The following is a 12,983-nucleotide window of genomic DNA, read 5'->3' as shown; positions in this document are numbered from 1 at the left end:
CTTGAATGTCTGTGGATTTAAGCTCTGTCTTAAAGCTGGTTAGAGTCGTTTATCTCCTAAATTCCTACTGAAAAATTGTTTCAATGCTTCATTTGCCTAGTGATTAAAAAGGATCTAAATTACAGTAAATTTATTCAAGTCCAGTTTCCACCCTTTGTTCTTATACCACGATTGTCCTTTGGCTTAAACAGCTCCTTTACAACCCTGTTATACTTAGCGATAGTGGTCGTCCTCTCACTAAACAAGACAAGCTTTTTCTGTCTTCTTTTATGACATATTTTACATTCTTCTCATCATCCTAGTAGTCCTTCTCTGCAGCTGCTCCAGCATAAGTTAATCTTTTTTGAACACAAGCGTTCATAATTACACACAATAATTGAAGTGATATCTTAGCAATGCTTTACCAGTACCATACTAATACTCTCCCCATCGTTACTAGAAATAATTGAGCTGATACATTCTAGGGCAGTGTTTGCCTTTTTTCACATCGGTAGCTCATTGTCAGACTGTGATTGACTAATGTGGATTGAGCTTTCTCCTCAGTCATTTCGAGCTTATAGCTGAAAGTATTCTTGTTATTATCTAAAGTGCATGACCTTACACTTTCTACAAGAGGCAAAGAATCCACTTTGTATACTTTTTTCCAGTTGTTAATCATACTCTGTTTAAAAAGGTGCCTAATTTCAATGTGTCTCATTTGAGCTTCCAGGAGCTGATTCTTGTTGTCTTTTATGTGTGTCTGAAAGTCCTTTATTAGGTGATATTTTCTTTATGTTAGGATATTCATCTACTGAAATTAAATCACTTCTCAATTTCAAGAAATATAAACACTTCTCATTTCAAGAAATAACCTGTAGAGATCGAACACAAAGTTTTTAGTGCAAGGAATCTTTTTTGTATCTATGCAGAAAGTATAAGGCATATTAGCTTTTCTCCAGACTGTAGCAATTTTCAGCTTCTTTCTAAAAATGTGAACCCCAGCAACAGGTATTCTTGTAGCTTCAACTCCTTGTCCCTACAGCTCTGTGGGGTTTCTGTTTTGTTTTGCTCTGTTTTTAAGGTAGACTCGGTTTACCAAAGACTCTGTCTACCATATTCCATATGACTAACCTCACTCAGGATTTATTCCCACTTGGCCAATGTTTGTATCTTTCAGAAAGTGTTGCAGTTGGTGATTTCAGATCCACTTCCAGATTACTGATGAAAATGCTGACTAACAGCAATTTGTTAGTCAAGTGCTATTTAATGGTGATTTATAAGGGACAGCTGGCCTAAGTGATTCAAGCACTTAATGCCATAAATGTATGGTTTGATATTGTTTTGGACTATTTCTGAATATAGGGATATTGCATTTTTAGGTAAGATGCCTCAGGAAAGGCTAAAAATTATATTCTGAAACTAAGTGAATCAGAGTTGACAACTAAATTAAAAGTTTCAGAATATTCTGGATATAAAAGTATTATTTCAGTGAAAACAGATTCCATAATTTCCCTGCTCTGCTAATTAACAATGGGGAAGAGTAGTTATTATGTGAAATTCAGGCAGTTCAACAAGAATTCACTTGATTAATACATGCAGAATAATACATGATAGTCAAATACTGTTTTCCTCTGAGATCCCATTAAAAATTTGATCAAAGTTTAATTACAACATAGGCCAGTTATGTTTAGATGACACTGAAAACATCAAGGCCCTTCAAATAATGGGAATGAAACAAAGGGAATCGACAATTGTCATGAACCAAACTGGAAGTCTGCAGATTTCATTTTCAGCCAAATGGCTGCACAATATAGAGAATAGTGCTCTTTCAGTGATGGCATATTGCAATGAAAGGATATCTTCCATTATTTGCAGGTCATTTTAGTTCCAGAAGTCGCTTGAGGACTTGACAGGTATGTACAGGAGCTCTTGGATTTTGTGAGCACTCCGTTCTGAGGAGATTGGTGACAGAGAAACCCCTGACCAATGTACGCTGGATTTCATGAGCCCTGGTGGTCTGCTTTGGAATTAGCTGTTTGATAGTTTCTTGGGTCCACTTCTTCTCAAGAAGGAAGGTGAAGATAGCTCTGTTCTTCAGTTCTCTAGTGAGGATTGTCATTTGAGAGCTACTTTAGGAAAAAGGTTGAAGGGATGGGTTGTAGAGCAAATCCGAACAGGGATATTTGAGGTCTACAGAAAGTGTGGAAGCAGGTAGAGTAGGAAGAACAGGATGGTGGAGAGGTTGAGTGGAAGGAGGTTTGCTGAAGCAATGGGAGTGAGGGAGAAGTAGGCATGAGAACAGAGGAACTAACAGAGATTAAGCTGTTCAAATCAAAGTGTATCTGCTTCTTCACTGTGAAAAATTAATCCAAGAACTCAGATGTTGGGTTAAAGGGAGTTAGCACAAATGGTTTGTACAAAATGCATGAAAGCTTGTAAGTTAGCCTTCAATTCACGATCAATGTAGGAATTCCTGGAACATGCTGCAATATGTGGTATAACTGCATTTTTTAATTTAATGTAACACAATCCATTGGTGGTACTTCAGGAAGGAGCGAAGAATGGGATGTTCTTCTTTGAGTAGTTATAGGGAAGAACCACATGACCACATCATAGCTCAGTAAAGCTCCATGAGAAAAATATAAGCCTCAAAGCAGAAGTACTGCTATTCCTGCTTAGATCATCAGACCAAAGAAAGGCTTTCCTTCAGGAAATCTCATCTGGACAGAAGTCTCAGAAACTTTAAAATAAGGTTTTCTATGATCTACTGTATTTTAAGACATATTTTCTGCACACAAAAATATTGTACTGATGTAACAACAGGAGCTCTAGGAAGGGAGCTATGATGAAACTGGTATATTCTCTAGCAGAGATCCAATTCTAACAGGATAAAGATATCTTATACTGTACTAGCTTATTCATTTTCCCTGTAAGAAGACCTATACTGATATGAAGCATACTTATATCTACAACTATATTTGTAGAGATGTATTTATTTAACTATTACTTTCTTGTCCAGATGCTCTGAGGCATTTCAGGCTCAGCTTTGCATATAGCCATGCATTCATTTTTATGAATAATGCATCACATTAAAATGATCCACTTCAGCAGCAAAGATTTGTTCGTTTCATAGGGTATTTGTCTTGAAGATTATTTTCAACTTTCCTGTACTAATATAGACTCTTCTGTTACCTTCATGATTTCAAAGCACCCCACAGAGAGCACCAAAAAAACCCTGCCTCACTCACCACTGCTTCCCAGAAATTTGTCATGACCTCTCTTCACTTCAGCCTTTTTTTGCTGTCCTTAATGTTCTTCTTTAAACAATCTTTCAGTAACTCTTACTTTTTTCCTATTCAAAAAGTAAATTACATTTACTGAGGTAGCTATCCGTAATAGTATGATTCTCCTAAAACAATCCACCCACATTACACGTCTCTGAAAATTGCCATTTGCACAGAATGAGTAGAATTAGTTATAAAAAGATTTTAAATCTCTGATTGCCACATCTGCAATGAATACTGGGACTTTGTTTTGGCTAATAGACTGTGATCCCTAACAAGAGTCTTTTTTTTGATAGTCAGTGCAAAAAAAAGGTGCCTGCTAGCAAGAAAAAGATTTCTTTCCTTCATTTTCTTGGAAATAGCTTTATTGTAGGGTTAGCTAAGGGGAATCACAATCTCTTTTTGTTGCATATATTAATTTTTTTGTTCTCCATAATCCTTATTATCAAGAAATGCTTGAAATTTTTGTGCAACTTAATGGGACATAAGTTACAGGCAGCCTTCTGTAGAGCCCACCACAGGCACCTATCTCTCCATGTTGTTTATAAAAGGAGCGTAATCATTTACTGTGTGAGGACTGGCTCATTAAGCATCTAAAGTATAGGTTCAAGTGGTCTGGACCATACCCATGGGAGTTATCAGGGACTAACCACTCAAGTGTTTACTCAGTTTTTATAAAAGTTTTACAACTTTATATATTCTTATCAGTAGCTGACTTAAGCAGCTGAAAGCTAATTTGGAGATGCTCACATGAGTCTAATTATTCAGAGAAGTTATTTCAGCATAGCCAAACTTAATGGTAAGATAGTTCAAGTGGTATAAATTGCTGATATGGGTTGGACAGATCTGTGCTTAAGTCACACAGTGTGAGGATCTGTGTATTAGCATGTGATAAAATGCTTCATTTCCTTTATTTACTATTTAAAAAAAATCTCTTAAATGTATCATTTAAGAAGGAACAAGGAAAAAAGCAGCATTCAAAAGTTGGAAGATAATATTGTATTTTTTGGTCTTTCCATTATTATTATTTCTCTATGGCTATCTTTTTTAAGCTTAGATGTAATTTCCAAAGAGCTATCTGTACTCTGTACTACACTGCATAGAGCTGTGCAAGTAATAATAACCTGTATGTATCTCTGAAAAAAAATCCCATATACACCTGTATGCAGAGTATTGGCAGCCCTTGAGCTTGTGACATATTGCCAGGACAACCTGCGGCTCTAGATGTGCACTGCTGCGATTTCAAAATATTTACATGAAAAATAGATGGAAAACTAATTATGGAAATTATTTCAAAGTGAAACATAGTGATTCATTGAGATAAACTGCAAAATAAAGACTAGGCAATGTTATAAGCAGGGAGTATATAAAATTCATTACAGCCACAATTAGTGATCACAAATGCTCTACCACGAATGTTTTTTGAGGAAGCAGGACACAGGGGCATTCCCAACTCCTCCATGTCTTTGCTCGCTTGTAGACATGGAGCAGCTTCCGCAGGAGGCCACCGTGGTGCTGTCTTCAGCCTCACTCCAGAATAGCTTTGTTGCCATTTGGATTCACTCGTATGAAAGTAGGCTTCAGTCTACCCCAGAAACAGTTTATTCAATACAATCTCCTGCCTCGATGATTTGGCCACTGCACTAAATAGTACTCTGTTAGCCATCTTTAGGCTTCCCCATTTTTCCAGATCAAACTATTGGATATATTTGGCCCATATTTGTAGTTGGAAACTCCCTAATCTACTCAGCTTTAGCAAGCATATTATTTACCAGAAATATCCTCTTATATACTAGTTTCTCTATCAATGGGGAAACAAGATCCAGAAGTGCTAACTCCATTCATAAATTCATAGATGCCTTCCAAGAAATGCATCAGTATCAGAATAGAGAACACAGACCTGTGGAGAAGGGCTGATATTTGTGAGAGCTGATGTTATAATGTGAGACAGCAAAGTTACAACTGCAAATCCTAGCAATCTGGAAATCCTAGCAAGAAAACACCTCAATTAGCATACATGGCAGAGCTGAGATTAATGTAAATTAGGAAACCTGCTTATTTTCTGAACTGCTAATCTGCCTTGAACAAGAAAAAATGTAGCTGAGACCTAGAAATGGAAAGTCAAATTTCTCCCTTTGTGACACGCACACTTTGCTATCGATTTCCTCGTATTGCAAAACAATAATGATGGGGGGAACTTCACTGTAGGGCTGCAGCACTTTGAGATATTTTTCTTGTTAAGGGCAGATTAGCAGGTCAAAAAGCAGAGCCATGTTTTGATCTTCATATTTTTAGCCTTCTATATGTTAATGGAACTGCTGCTCCCTAGTGTAAGTCCCTTGGGTGTTACTTTGACTTATTGTATTTTTTAAACCCTTTTTAAAACTGCAGTAAAATCTTGAAACATTTATCCTACTACAGTCACAGTGGGGGTTGTTTGCTTGGAGAGGCAGGCTTTCAGCTAAGTGTTCATTCATAGAACTGAATCAAGCAAGTTTTAAGATTAAATTCAAGCATCTAGTTTGAAGACCCGCAGCAGCAGCAGGACATCCCGGGATGTTCTGCTCCCACTCACCCCACAGCCTGGAACCCAAATATTTTTTCCTACTTCTGTCCCAGATCCTGAAATGCAACTCAGACCTCTTACAGGTGATCATTTTGCCCTCATATTGGGTTTTTCCTCACATTGCTATAGCTCTGGATAACGCTTTCTTCTTTCTAGCAAAGCCATGGGTCAGTTTGGAGGTGATGTAGTGGAGGGCCCCTGCACCCTGTTTCTGTAGCACACAATTTTCTCGCACATTGTGGCATTAGCTGCTATCACATGAACATTGACTAGGCTTCAGATGTGAATATTGTTTTCTGTTTTAATTTTTTTTCCCATAAGTGCATAGGACACCAACCACAGAGGGGGCTGCAGCTCGCCCAGGTCCATGGAGCAGCGTGCACTGGTCTGGGGAATACGGCTCAGCCCTGCCACTGCGCCGACCCAACAGCAGCTTCATTACAGCATTCCCAGGACAATATTTTAAGATCTTATATTGAGCATGAAATGACTGCAGAAGATTAGCCTTTAAGATTTAGTCATAAAGTGCTCTTTAGAGGACAAAGATTTCAATAACAGCAGTCTTTTTCCGCCAAATTACTGTTTACATTGACCAATAGTTTACAAGAGAGTTACTGTTCTTGGTAGCTTGCTTTTATTTGCTTTTCTTATATCTGATCTGGAAGTGCTCTTGAATATTTGGGATTGATAATGTTTTGTCTAGAAGAAGTGAGTTTCAGGCAAAGGAATGAAATGCAGAATTACTTTCTTCTCTGCTTTCTTGCGACTCTCAACTGACAGTATGTGTTGTCAGATAGAAATAAAAGTGCAGTGTTACAATTTTCTGTCTGTGGTATGTATGTCTTAATATATACCATATGGCTGGGGGGCATTGCACCAGATTTTTTCTCGTGAGTGATTTTTTCTCACTAGAGTTAAAAGTAGTAATATGGAAATGAATGAGTAAAATAATTTGCTCTCCCTCTGGGCTTCTTGGCTGCGATTATTCTTGCTTATTTTGGTGTGTGAAGTTTTGTATTTAGGTTTTGTTTCCCGAAAGTTTTGCTGCTGTTCACGTTTGTTAGCTTGTAATGTGTTTTCTGAGGAGTTTTCTTCTTCATGGGTACCATTCTGCTTTCAGTGGGCAGAAACCCAGACTGCTGGGCATGCTGCTCTTCTCTTTAGTAACTGCTCAGTGAAATACTCTCAGCATTTCAGTCCGTTGCTGATTGGTGGGGGAGATGCAGCAAGAAGTTGCAAAGAGTGGGATCATTGCAGTATTTAAGATAGAACAGGAAGCAAAGTAAACTATGGCCCATTTCACAAGGGAAAGGGAACAACTGCCAGACTTTGCAGTGATCAAGTTCCAGTTTTCTGTTTTGTCCCGTAATAATCATTAAAAAAAGATGTTAAAGATGCATAAAGAATTAAAGCAACTGTTTGGGTGTTTGTAGAAAAGGAATTTTTCTTTTTTGCCAAAAATACCACAGCAGTTTGCAAATCACAGATGATAATTCCGCTTTGGGGGTGAAAGAAAGTGTGAGAAGTGTTTAACAGGGGACTACTTTGGTTTTCAAACTCCAGCTTTACAGAGTACCTGAGTATCAAAACTTATGCCTCTGTTCCCCCCGTGCAGCTCCCTGGTGACAGCGAGGTGGCACTGCATGGCCAGGGTATCACTCTGGCAGGGGTCAGTTGGGCGCTGGTGGCCGACGCTGGTCTCAGCCCGCTGGCACAACCACACTGGCTGTCACCGCCGGGCTCCCCCCGTCCGCCATCTCGCTGTTGGTACCCAGCGCCTGCCTGAGCACACATTCACCCTCACGGGGATGCTGTAGCCCAGGCCTAAAGCATTGTCACCACAGAGAGCCTGCCAGCCAGAGCATCCCCAGTTCGGTTCTCCTACGCTATAAAAGCTGTAAACGTAATAGATTTGGGGTTACGGAGGAGGCAAATCCAGCAGGTTTTATCCTGATACATCAGAACATCTGTGGAGCATACAGGCGGTGTACAGGACTGTGCTTCCTTCCACCACTAATGTGTTCCAGACAGAGATACTGGCGGGTTTTAGCCAGTGGTGTTGAATCTCAGCATAGTTTCAAAAAAAGAACTCCTGGAGATTGATAATTTTAATTGAAATGCCTCCATTCAACCCACAAAACCATTTTTCCTTCCCCACTTCTCCCTTACCTCTCCCACCAACTTGTTTGGTGATTTCTCAGCTCTCTTCATCCCTTTGCAGAGGCTGAGAATGACCATGGTGCCCATTAAGCAGCTTTACTTACAGTTCTAGTTTTTATATTTATGAATCCTGAGGAATTTGTAAGTCTTTCCTTCACTCCCAAAAAGGCAAACCAGTGCTCCTGTGTCACTGATGTAAACTGCTGAAAAAATGCAAACGTCTTCACTCCTGAACACAGTGTTACAGACACTGTAGCTAGCGTTTACAAATTGCACATGTTGGTTGGCCATGTTTAAATGTATGAAGATAAAATCATATTCTGTCATTGCCAGAGCTGGCTGTTCCCTTGCAGATGCGAAGCTCCTGCATGCAATCTTTCCTGAGCAGATGGGAAAGGCTTTTATGAGACACCTCTGCCCCAAAAATCTCCCAGAGGCTCTGGGACTGGCCTTGCTGCAGGTCACTCCAGTGTCCCAGCAAGGGGACATGGGGCTGTAGGAGACCTGACACAGCTCACCCGAACACGGGCATCGCTGAGGCTGCTGTAAACTGAGCCATGGGAGGGGAGGGGATCAGGAAACCTGGAGCACCTCCAGGACTGCTCCTCTGGATAGAAGCTGCCTCCTCTCTCCAGTTCTTTGGAGATGTTGCAGCCAGCAGATGTTGCACAGGTGAGGGACACACCGTGGCTTCTGTACACAACACATGGTTTCCAGTGACTTTCAGGTCATCTGAGATAAGGAATTGGGCAATAGGACAGAATAACTTGCATAACAACATCACTCAAAACCAGGAAGAGATGTCTGTAAATGATAAATACTCCATCTGGAAAAAGCTTTCCATGGAAGTCCCTCTGGTTTCATTATATAGTTATCCTTATTGATTGGTTTGACTGACTGAATTTGCTTTGGAGAAAACTATCAATTTTAAAACATCAGAGTTCACCAATAATGTCGATAACAGAGATATAAAGTGTAGTTAGGGACAGTGCAAGTGTAGTTAGGGACAGAACAGTGCAAAGAAGATACCAGGCGCTGAGTGCGTCCTTCAGTGACTGAGGCAGTGACAGCAATGCGGGCAAATGCAAAATATGTCTGCGGGAGAAGGATCAAAATAGAGGAAACGTGTTACAAGGCAGAATGCTGCCAGAAACCATTAAGTTCATTTAAAACAAATTAAAGAGAGACTTAGGGTTTTGTAGGGAAAGCCTTGAAGCCATTATCCCAATTAGTCATACGAGGCTACAGAAGAGCAAACAGGGTATTGGGACGTGTCACCAGCTCCAGTATAGCCAGGGAAGGGATGTTGTCAGTATGCAAACCACTCAGCCCAGCACAGCTAGAGTCTGGGGTGAAGATTAGTTAATTAAAAAAATGTTTTTGGAAGCTACTGCCTTGGAAAGGATGCTTTAAAGATCCAATGAGGATGTATGTGTGTTATAGATGAGTTTTGGGCAGTTACGTTTTTATTGGGCTATGTAGTTGTTTTCTAGTTCTTGCACAGCAATGTTTCATTTGATGTTAGTTGCGCGGGTAAGGAAGGAGGTTTGGTTGGTTCACGGCTCTGTTAAAGTAAGCAGGTCAGTATGGTTTTGTCAGTTAAGGTTGCTGGTTTGCAGTTTCACCTCTACCAAAGCAAATTTGGGGCAATTCCAGGGGCTCCAGTGCTTCCTTGGTGAATTGTCACTGCCGTAAGGAGAAGGATGTGATTACTGCTGGCCCTGAGAATGAATCTGGTGGGAGCAGATGTCTGGCATGGTAACAGGGTGGTCCTTTGTCACATTTGTCGCTGGTACAAACCTAGCAAGCGGTGTGTCTGATGTTTGGCTCCTGGGACACATATTAAGGTTTGTGAAGTGGAAGGATCCAGAATAATGCAATATTTTGGGGAAGTTGTACAAGAGTTGCTCATATGGATGAGACACTCATCAGGCAAATACAATAACAGTAAAAAAAAAAAGTAAGTGAATGCAAACCAGGGACAGCTGCTTTTCTGCAAGAGAGTAAACTGGAATACATTGCTAAAACAGACCTATGAAAAGCTAGTACAGAATGAAGGTATCAGCCTAACAGGTTTCTATAAAGAAAAATATAAAAGTTGCTATTATAAAACATGCTGGGGCTGTTAGGAAAACATTTAAAATAGATTTTGGCTCAAGCCTTTGAAAAGAGATATTTTTCTTCTTCGATATTTCAGCAACACAGTAGCTTATTAGCATTTTCTATTTATATTACTGCTGGTCCCTGTTTACTGTTACTAAATCTACTTGCCTTGGAGCACTAAGTACTGTGTTGCTCTCTATGGAGCACTTAGACTTCAGCTGTAAATTGTCCTCTTATCCTTCTTGACGATGGCCACCCCAAAGCCACCAACTTGCTGCAGACCAGAGTCTCACCACCCCCATCCCCCTGACTCACACAGCCATATCGCACATTACACAAGGGGCTCATTCAGTGTCTTGGGGAATTATGCAAATGAAAGGGGATATTCTCCTCCCCGTGCACCACAATTTCCATATGTGTAACTCCCGTTAGGTTTAATGAGACTGGCACTCATAAATCCCTGAGATGAAATTATACCCCTAAGTGGATTCTAACAAAAGGCTGCTCAAAAGTTTTGATTAACCATCCCTTAAAAGTAGAACATTAAAAGAGAGATTAAGCAAAAAAATATTCCCTCTTTCAGAGCAAATTTTCATCAATCTGTACATTAGGGGTTAATTCCTGCAAACCTGTGTTTCTAGTGAAGTGCTTGCTTCAGTAAGTATTAAAGAAATGTGAACATAAAGCACTGCTCTTGTTAGCACCTAAATGCCCTAACCTGATCTGCTTCATACCTGGATCCCAAATTGTGAATGTAATTCAAATGTGAACTTGCAATAAGTTGTTGTTCTCAGAACTATAAAGAAAACACATTTAAATTTTATATATGTAGCAAAAGGTTATAAACCCCATACTTCTTGTCCCAAGTCTGAGTCACTTCAGCACAGCGGTACCCCGACAGGAATGAGATTGCTGTATTCAGGCTCTAGTTGGCTCCTGACCACAAAAGGAGTTATGGATTTTAGTGACAGACTGTATTAAGTTGTTATACACTTATCCATTCTTTTTCTATAGTTCTTATTAGCCTGTGGATGGTATTTTCCCCAACATTGCATATGCTGAAAGGATCTATTATTAAATAATGAAGCAGTAATAATCATAGTGAAACAAACACATGACTTCAAGAAAGATAAAGGTAATATATTGCTGGGTGGAAGAATGTATCTGAAAGTTGCTGGTCTTTTCTTTCTTCATACTATTTAATAATTTATCAAACCATCCTGACCCTTAATTGATCACAAGGCCACCAAGTGCTTTAGCAGTCTGTTATGTTCTATCAAACAAGATGTGTTTTTCCTGTGAAGCAGAATGAAATCATCCCCCCCAAATCAATCAGCAACAGCATATTTTAGCTAGGTGGGTGCAGTTCACTTAGGGCCAGATTCTGCACCTTTACTCACTTTGAAAGGAACTTGCATGGGTAATGCAGTTCCCTTTAACTGGCTACTTGCTTGAGTAGAAACTGCATGACCTCACAATTGTACATTTGTGTTCATGTTTTAGATATTATAGTTACCAACTCCAGATATTTCTTTACTCCCAACAGTCCTTTTTAACACAGGCTACTGATGTTTTTCTTAAACATATATATTTTTTTTAAAAAAAAGATGACAAACGGAAAGAAACTTGATTTTCTTCCTATCACTAGTTGTTCACCGAATTTTAAGACTTACATTTCAGAGTCCTGAAAGGGGTTCATAACAGTTTAAGGATGTTGCTCAAACATTCTTCCAGTAACTAAAAATAAACTATCATTTCACACACTATAGCATTCAAGGAAAACACGTATTTCATTTTTACATGTGTTTACAGGTAAGGATCAAAAAGGTCCTTTAAACATCCAAAGAGACCTAGGACAAAGGGAGGTGCCTAGCTCTGAAAATGTGGCCTGAAAGCTGCAGCTCCAGCAGCTGTAAAATGCACTCGGTATCTATATACATTCAGTGAGTAGATTTTAGCCTAAAAACTTTCTTAGGGCCGGCACTTGGATTTCTGTGAATTCAGGTCTTGCCAGCTACCTGCCCAACTGTGCCGCGGACTCTGTTGCTCCTCAGATGATGTGGAGAGGCACGTGGCTTTCCCTTAACTTGCAGGAGAACCCTGGTTCTGCGGTGGTCCTGGAGACCTGTCCTACAGGGACTTTACTAAAAAGCCAGGCTCCTTGTTAGTAGCCACCAAGCTACATCACTTGTCCCAGCACTCTTGCATCTGAGTGGTGCAGTCTTATACGCAACAGGAGAGTGGGGGGACCTCTATATACAATTAATCTTCAACTTCATAGAGAGGATGTGCTTCTGGGAAGAAGAGACTATGGCCATAAGATCTCTGCCAAAGTGATTGCTTTAAATGATAGTTTATTATAAAAAATGTGGCTATCAGCATCTCTCCATGTTGAAAAAAATGAGTTGTCCTACATCGCCTCTCAGAACAAGTCCCTGGTGCTGCATGGGAGAAGCAAGCTGCAGGCCCTGGTTCGGCCAGTTTAGCATGGGATTCAGCACGGGAGGTGTATTCTGGCACAGTCCCGTTTGCATCGCTCCCTGCTTCGTAACACCAGCCAGAACTATGCTTAGCTTGTGGGTTTGTGGGTCACCCTTCGAGATGTTAGAGCCTGGGTAGAGAACATAGGTCCCCAGCTCTGTTCCTTGGACTAGGTACTTCATTTTTACATAATGCAAAATCTAATTTGAAGGTGTCTGTTTCTGACTTAAATTTATTATCTACTAATCAGGAATGATTACTTTCCCAAAGATCCCGGAGTGATTTGGTTACTTACAGCTTATTTTCTTGGTATTTCATCAATATTTTATGTTTGGCATTTTGCTGACACTCATGCATAACTTTGAAAATGGAAGCATGTAGCAGATAACCAGTTTAGAGGCAGCAAAATG

The 12,983-nt window shown here is 39.9% G+C and overlaps 1 protein-coding gene across 1 annotated transcript in view; it reads left to right on the top strand.

The window, feature by feature from the left end:
• The window catches only part of RELN (reelin), a 293,911-nt gene that overhangs the window by 65,482 nt on the left and 215,446 nt on the right, over positions 1-12,983 (top strand). The window lies entirely within an intron of this gene.

This window comes from Ciconia boyciana, chromosome 1, assembly GCF_034638445.1.
Source record: "Ciconia boyciana chromosome 1, ASM3463844v1, whole genome shotgun sequence".
Lineage (NCBI taxonomy): Eukaryota > Metazoa > Chordata > Aves > Ciconiiformes > Ciconiidae > Ciconia > Ciconia boyciana.
The sequence above is the reverse complement of the archived record's forward strand: the minus strand, read 5'-3'. Positions and strand labels throughout refer to the sequence as shown.